A 7,500-nucleotide genomic window follows, 5' to 3' on the forward strand; every position below is an offset into this window, starting at 1 on the left:
CCAAATTTGATTGGCTGCCACGGCCAAACGCTTATGAAATTCATAAATCCGTGTAAGATTCTTGTGCAGCTTCGTCCACAGTTACTATGTACCAAGCTTGGGAGAAATTGGTCAAAAACTGAGGGAGAAGAAGCATTTTAATAGATTTTCACATAATTCAAAATGGCGGAAAATCTACCAGGTGCAATATGACGAGACAGGGCGCGTTGGATTCGATGTCACCAAGGCATTCCAGAGATCCTAAGATTTTGACGATCAGACGTATGGTTCAAAAGTAACAACCAGAAATGTACCTGCGAATTTGACCTGTTGGTGGCGCTAGAGAGTTTGAGGTGGTGAGTTGAAACTTGGCGACAAGACCCTTGAGGGAGCGTAGAATCAGGCTGCCAAATTTGAAAACCTCTAGTCATATGGTTCTATGGGTTGCCATCGAATTTCATTGATTTTAACAAAATTCAAAATGGTGCAAAAACCTCAAGTCAGAATATGACGTCATAGGGTGCGATGGATTCGTCTTGACACATGGATTCCAGAGATAATGGAATTTTGTTTCTACCCAAAACGCATCATGAGATATGAGCCAAAAGAAATTTTTCAGAGTTATAGCGCCCCCTAGCAGCCAATATGTTCCAAATTTTTTGCTGCCCTTTGGGGAGGCGTGGTGCATAATGCCACCAAGTTTCGTTAAGATACGCCAAAGGGTGGCCGAGAAATGAGCACACTTCCTGTTTTGCATCTGCCTTCCAATTTTGATTGGCTGCCACGGCCAAACGCTTAGGAAATTCTAAAAACCGGGTAAGTTTTTTATGCAGCTTAGTCCCCAGTTGCCATCTATCACGTTGGGGAGAAATTCTTCAAAAATTGAGGGAGGAGAAACATTTTAATTGATTTTCACATAATTCAAAATGGCGGAAAATCTACTGGGTGGAATATGACGAGACAGGGCGGGTTGGATTCCGTTTGAGCCAACCATCCCACCGATACTAAGAAATTGATGATCAGACGTAGTGTTCAAAAGTAACAAGCAGAAATGTCCCTGTCATTTTGACCTGTTGGTGGCACTAGAGAGTTTGAGGTGTTGAGTTGAAATTTGGTGACATGATCCTTGAGGCAGCCTAGAATCAGTGTGCCAAGTTTAAAAACCTCTAGTCAGACGGTTCTATGCGTTGCCATAGAATTTCATTGATTTTAACAAAATTCAAAATGGCGGAAAATCCTCAAGGCAGAATATGACGTCATAGGTTGCGATGGATTCGTCTTCAGCCAAGAATTCCTGGCGTAGTGGAATTTTGTTTCTAGGCCAAATGCATCATGAGATATGAGCCAAAAGACATTTTTCCTAGTTATAGCGCCCCCTAGCGGCCAATTTGTTCCACCTTTTTTGTGGCCCTTTGAGAAGGGGTAGCGCATAATCCCACCAAGTTTCGTCAAGATAGGCCAAAGGGCCGCCGAGATATGAGCACACTTCCTGTTTCGCGTCTTCGCAGCCAAATTTGATTGGCTGCCACAGCCAAACGCTTGTGAAATTCAAATCCCCGGGTATAACTTTTGTGCAGGTTGGTCCACTTATGCTATCTTCCAAGTTTGGGAGAAATTGGTAAAAAATTGAGGGAGTTGAAACATTTTAATTGATTTTCACAAAATTCAAAATGGCGGGAATAATATATGGGCGCAAATGACGTCATGGGGTGCGTTGGATTCGTCTTGGCCCAAGGATTCCACCGATACCAAGTTTTTGAAAATCAGACCAACGGTTCAAAAGTTACAAGCAGAAATGTACATGGGATTTTGACCTGTTGGTGGCGCTAACGGGTTTGAGGTAGATGCCTGAAATTTGCTGAGAGGAATGTTGAGAGTGTCTAGAATCAGTGTGCCAAATTTCACAACTTTTTACCAGACGGTTCTATGGGCTGCCATAGACTTGCAGAGGCGGAAGTGGACTGAATAATAATAATAATAATAATAATAATAATAATAATAATAATAATAATAAACAATAGAATCACTATGGGTGCCTTCGCAGCTTCGCTGCTTGGCCCCCAATAATAAATATAGCTGCAAGCAGCAATGTGGGGGCCACGCAGCATATGGGCCGAGTCGTAAGGCCAGCAGAATGCACTTGGGCCAGGTAATGCCCTTGTGGAGCTTAGTCCAAAGTTGCTATCTACCAAGTTTGGGAGAAATTGGTGAAAAATTGAGGGAGGAGAAGCATTTTAATTGATTTTTACAAAATTCAAAATGGCGGAAAATCCTAAAGGGTGAATATGACGTGATAGGGTGCGATGGATTCGGCTTGAGCCAAGGATTCCAGAGCTAGTGGAATTTTGTTTCTAGCCCAAACGTATCATGAGATATGAGCCAAAATTCCTTTTTGCTAGTTATAGCGCCCCCTAGCGGCCAAGTTGGTCCAAGTTTTTTGGGGACCTTTCTGGTTGTGTCTAGCATAATGCCACCAAGTTTCGTTAAGATCTGCCAAAGTGCGGCCGAGATGTGAGCACACATCCTCTTTCGCGTCTGTGCAGCCAAATTTGATTGGCTGCCACGGCCAAACGCTTATGAAATTCGAAAATCCGTGTAAGATTCTTGTGCAGCTTCATCCACAGTTGCTATGGACCAAATTTGGGAGAAAATGGTCAAAAACTGAGGGAGGAGTAGCATTTTAATTGATTTTCACATAATTCAAAATGGCGGAAAATCTACCAGGTGCAATATGACGAAACAGGGCGCGTTGGATTCATTTTGACGGAAGCATTCCAGAAAGACTAAGATTTTGACGATCAGACGTATGTTCCAAAAGTAACAACCAGAAATGTACCTGCGAATTTGACCTGTTGGTGGCGCTAGAGAGTTTGAGGTGGTGAGTTGAAATTTGGTGACAAGACCCTTGAGGGAGCCTAGAATCAGTCTGAAAAATTTGAAAACCTCTAGTCATACGGTTCTATGGGTTGCCATCTAATTTCATTGATTTTAACAAATTTCAAAATGGCGGAAAATCCTCAAGGCAGAATATGACGGCATAGGGTGCGATGCATTCGTCTTGACCCATGGATTCCAGAGATAGTAGAATTTTGTTTCTACCCAAAACGCATCATGAGATATGAGCCAAAAGACATTTTTCCTAGTTATAGCGCCCCCTAGCAGCCAATTTGTTCCAAATTTTTTGCTGCCCTTTGGGGAGGGGTGCTGCATAAGGCCACCAAGTTTTGTTAAGATAGGCCAAAGGGTGGCCGAGAAATGAGCACACTTCCTGTTTTGCATCTGCAAGCCAAATTTGATTGGCTGCCACAGCCAAACGCTTAGGAAATTCTAATTACCGGGTAAGTTTCTTGTGCAGATTAGTCCCCAGTTGCCATCTACCAAGTTTGGGAGAAATTGTTCAAAAATTGAGGGAGGAGAAGCATTTTAATTGATTTTCACATAATTCAAAATGGCGGAAAATCTACTGGGTGTGATATGACGAGACAGGGTGCGTTGTAGTCGGTCTGACCCAAGCATTCCAGCGATACTAAGATTTTGATGATCAGACGTATGGTTCAAAAGTAACAAGCAGAAATGTACCTGCGACTTTGACCTGTTGGTGGCGCTAGAGACTTTGATGTGCTGAGTTGAAATTTGGTGACAAGATCCTTGAGGCAGCCTAGAATCAGTGTGCCAAGTTTAAAAACCTCTAGTCAGATGGTTCTATGTGTTGCCATAGAATTTCATTGATTTTAACAAAATTCAAAATGGCGGAAAATCCTCAAGGCAGAATATGACGTCATAGGATGTGATGGATTCGTCTTGACCCATGGATTCCAGATATAGTTGAATTTTCTTTCTAGCTAAAACGCATCATGAGATATGAGCCAAAAGACATTTTTCCTAGTTATAGCGCCCCCTAGCGTCCAATTTGGGCCAAATTTTTTGTGGCCCTTTGAGAAGGGGTTTCGCATAATGCCACCAAGTTTCGTCAAGAGAGGCCAAAGGGCCACCGAGATATGAGTGCACTTCCTGTTTTGCATCTGCGAAGCCAAATTTGATTGGCTGCCACGGCCAAACGTTTATGAAATTCAAATCACCGGGTATAACTTTTGTGCATGTTGGTCCAATTATGCTATCTTCCAAGTTTGGGAGAAATTGGTAAAAAATTGAGGGAGTTGAAACATTTTAATTGATTTTCACAAAATTCAAAATGGCGGGAAAAGTTTATGGGCGGTAAATGACGTCATGGGGTGCGTTGGATTCGTCTTGGCCCAAGGATTCCAGGGATACCAAGGTTTTGAAAATCAGACCAACGGTTCAAAAGTTACAAGCAGAAATGTACCTGCAACTTTGACCTGTTGGTGGCGCTAGAGGCTTTGAGATAGAGGCCTGAAATTTGCTGAGAGGAATGGTGAGACTGTCTAGAATCAGGGTGCCAAATTTCAAAACTTTTTACCAGACGGTTCTATGGGCTGCCATAGACTTGCAGAGGCGGAAGTGGACTGAATAATAATAATAATAATAATAATAATAATAATAATAATAATAAATATAGCTGCAAGCAGCAATGAGGGGGCCAAGCAGGCTATGAGCCTAGTCGTCAGGCTCGCAGAATGCATTTGGGCCAGACAGATGGTCACGAGCACACACAAGAAGTTTCATGTCGATATACCATCGTTTGACTGAGATACAAGGTCATTTGTTGTTCGGCGGCTTCATCATCAAATTCGATTGACTGTGATGGCTGAAATTACTTCAAGTGTACTTGGTGTGTATGTGTGTGTGTGTGTGTGTGTGTGTGTGTGTGTGCTAGAAGACTGCTGACATATGAGCTCAATGACATATGAGCCAAAATATATTTTGTATAGTTATAGCGCCCCCTAATGGCCAATGTGCACCAAATTTGGTAGGAGAGCTTGCGGAGGGGTGGGGCATAATCCCACCAAGGTTGGTTAAGAAATGTCAAAGGGCTGCCGAGATATGAGCTCACATCCTGTTTGACATCTTCGCAGCTGAGTTTCATTGGCTGCTGCGGCCAAACAGTTTAAAAATTTCAAAAGACTGAGGATAAATTTTGTGCGGCTTGGTGCAATGATGCTATCAACCAAGTCTGGGCAAATTTGGTCAAAAATTGAGGGAGGAGTAGCAATTTACATGATTTTAACAAATTTCAAAATGGCGGAAAATCTACCAGGTGCAATATGACGAGATAGGATAGGTTGGATTCGGTTTGACCGATGGATTCCAGCAATACTAAGATTTTGACAATCAGCCGTACGGTTCAAAAGTAACAAGCAGAAATGAACTTCCAACTTTGTCCTGTTGGTGGCGCTAGAGAGTTTGAGGCGGTGAGTTGAAATTTGCTGACAAGAACCTTGAGCGAGCCTAGAATCAGTGTGCCAAATTTCTCAACCTCTCGTCTGACGGTTCTATGGGTTGCCATAGAATTTCATTGACTTTAACAAAATTCAAAATGGCGGAAAATCCTCAAGGCTGAATATGACGTGATAGGGTGCGATGGATTCGGCTTGAACCAAGGATTCCAGAGATCGTGGAATTTTGTTTTTAGCCCAAACGCATCATGAGATATGAGCCAAAATTCATTTTTGCTAGTTATAGCGCCCCCTAGCGGCCAAGTTGGTCCACGTTTTTTGGGCACCTTTCTGGTGGTGTCTGTCATAATGCCACCAAGTTTCGTTAAGATCTGCCAAAGGGCGGCCGAGATGTGAGCACACATCCTCTTTCGCGTCTGTGCAGCCAAATTTGATTGGCTGCCACAGCCAAACGCTTATGAAATTCGAAAATCCGTGTAAGATTCTTGTGCAGTTTCCTCCACCGTTGCTATGGACCAAATTTGGGAGAAAATGGTCAAAAACTGAGGGAGGAGTAGCATTTTAATTGATTTTCACATAATTCAAAATGGCGGAAAATCTACCAGGTGCAATATGACGAAACAGGGCGCGTTGGATTCATTTTGACCCAAGCATTCCAGAGATACTAAGCTTTTGACGATCAGACGTATGGTTCAAAAGTAACAACCAGAAATGTACCTGCGAATTTGACCTGTTGGTGGCGCTAGAGAGTTTGAGGTGGTGAGTTGAAATTTGGTCACAAGACCCTTGAGGGTGCCTAGAATCAGTCTGCCAAATTTGAAAACCTCTAGTCATACGGTTCTATGGGTTGCCATCGAATTTCTTTGATTTTAACAAAATTCAAAATGGCGGAAAATCCTCAAGTCAGAATATGACGGCATAGGGTGCGATGCATTCGTCTTGACCCATGGATTCCAGAGATAGTGGAATTTTGTTTCTACCCAAAACGCATCATGAGATATGAGCCAAAAGACATTTTTCCTAGTTATAGCGCCCCCTAGCAGCCAATTTGTTCCAAATTTTTTGTTGCCCTTTGGGGAGGGGTGCTGCATAAAGCCACCAAGTTTCGTTAAGATAGGCCAAAGGGTGGCCGAGAAATGAGCACACTTCCTGTTTTGCATCTGCAAGCCAAATTTGATTGGCTGCCACAGCCAAACGCTTAGGAAATTCTAATTACCGGGTAAGATTCTTGTGCAGATTAGTCCCCAGTTGCCATCTACCAAGCTTGGGAGAAATTGTTCAAAAATTGAGGGAGAAGAAGCATTTTAATTGATTTTCACATAATTCAAAATGGCGGAAAATCTACTGGGTGGAATATGACGAGACAGGGCGCGTTGGAGTCGCTGTGACACAAGCATTCCAGCGATACTAAGATTTTGATGATCAGACGTATGGTTCAAAAGTAACAAGCAGAAATGTACCTGCAACTTTGACCTGTTGGTGGCGCTAGAGAGTTTGAGGTGCTGAGTTGAAATTTGGTGAGAAGATCCTTGAGGCAGCCTAGAATCAGTTTGCCAAGTTTAAAAACCTCTAGTCAGATGGTTCTATGCGTTGCCATAGAATTTCATTGATTTTAACAAAATTCAAAATGGCGGAAAATCCTCAAGGCAGAATATGACGTCATAGGGTGCGATGGATTCGTCTTGACCCATGGATTCCAGAGATAGTTGAATTTTCTTTCTAGCCAAAACGCATCATGAGATATGAGCCAAAAGGCATTTTTCCTAGTTATAGCGCCCCCTAGCGTCCAATTTGGTCCAAATTTGTTGTGGCCCTTTGGGAAGGGGTTTTGCATAATGCCACCAAGTTTCGTCAAGATTGGCCAAAGGGCCACCGAGATATGAGTGCACTTCCTGTTTTGCGTCTGCGCAGCCAAATTTGATTGGCTGCCACGGCCAAACGCTTGTGAAATTCAAATCACCGGGTATAACTTTTGTGCAGGTTAGTCCAATTATGCTATCTTCCAAGTTTGGGAGAAATTGGTAAAAAATTGAGGGAGTTGAAACATTTTAATTGATTTTCACAAAATTCAAAATGGCGGGAAAAGTATATGGCGGAAAATGACGTCATGGGGTGCCTTGGATTCGTCTTGGCCCAAGGATTCCAGGGATACCAAGTTTTTGAAAATCAGACCAACGGTTCAAAAGTTACAAGCAGAAATGTACCT

This window comes from Neoarius graeffei, chromosome 18 (assembly GCF_027579695.1).
Source record: "Neoarius graeffei isolate fNeoGra1 chromosome 18, fNeoGra1.pri, whole genome shotgun sequence".
Classification (NCBI taxonomy): domain Eukaryota; kingdom Metazoa; phylum Chordata; class Actinopteri; order Siluriformes; family Ariidae; genus Neoarius; species Neoarius graeffei.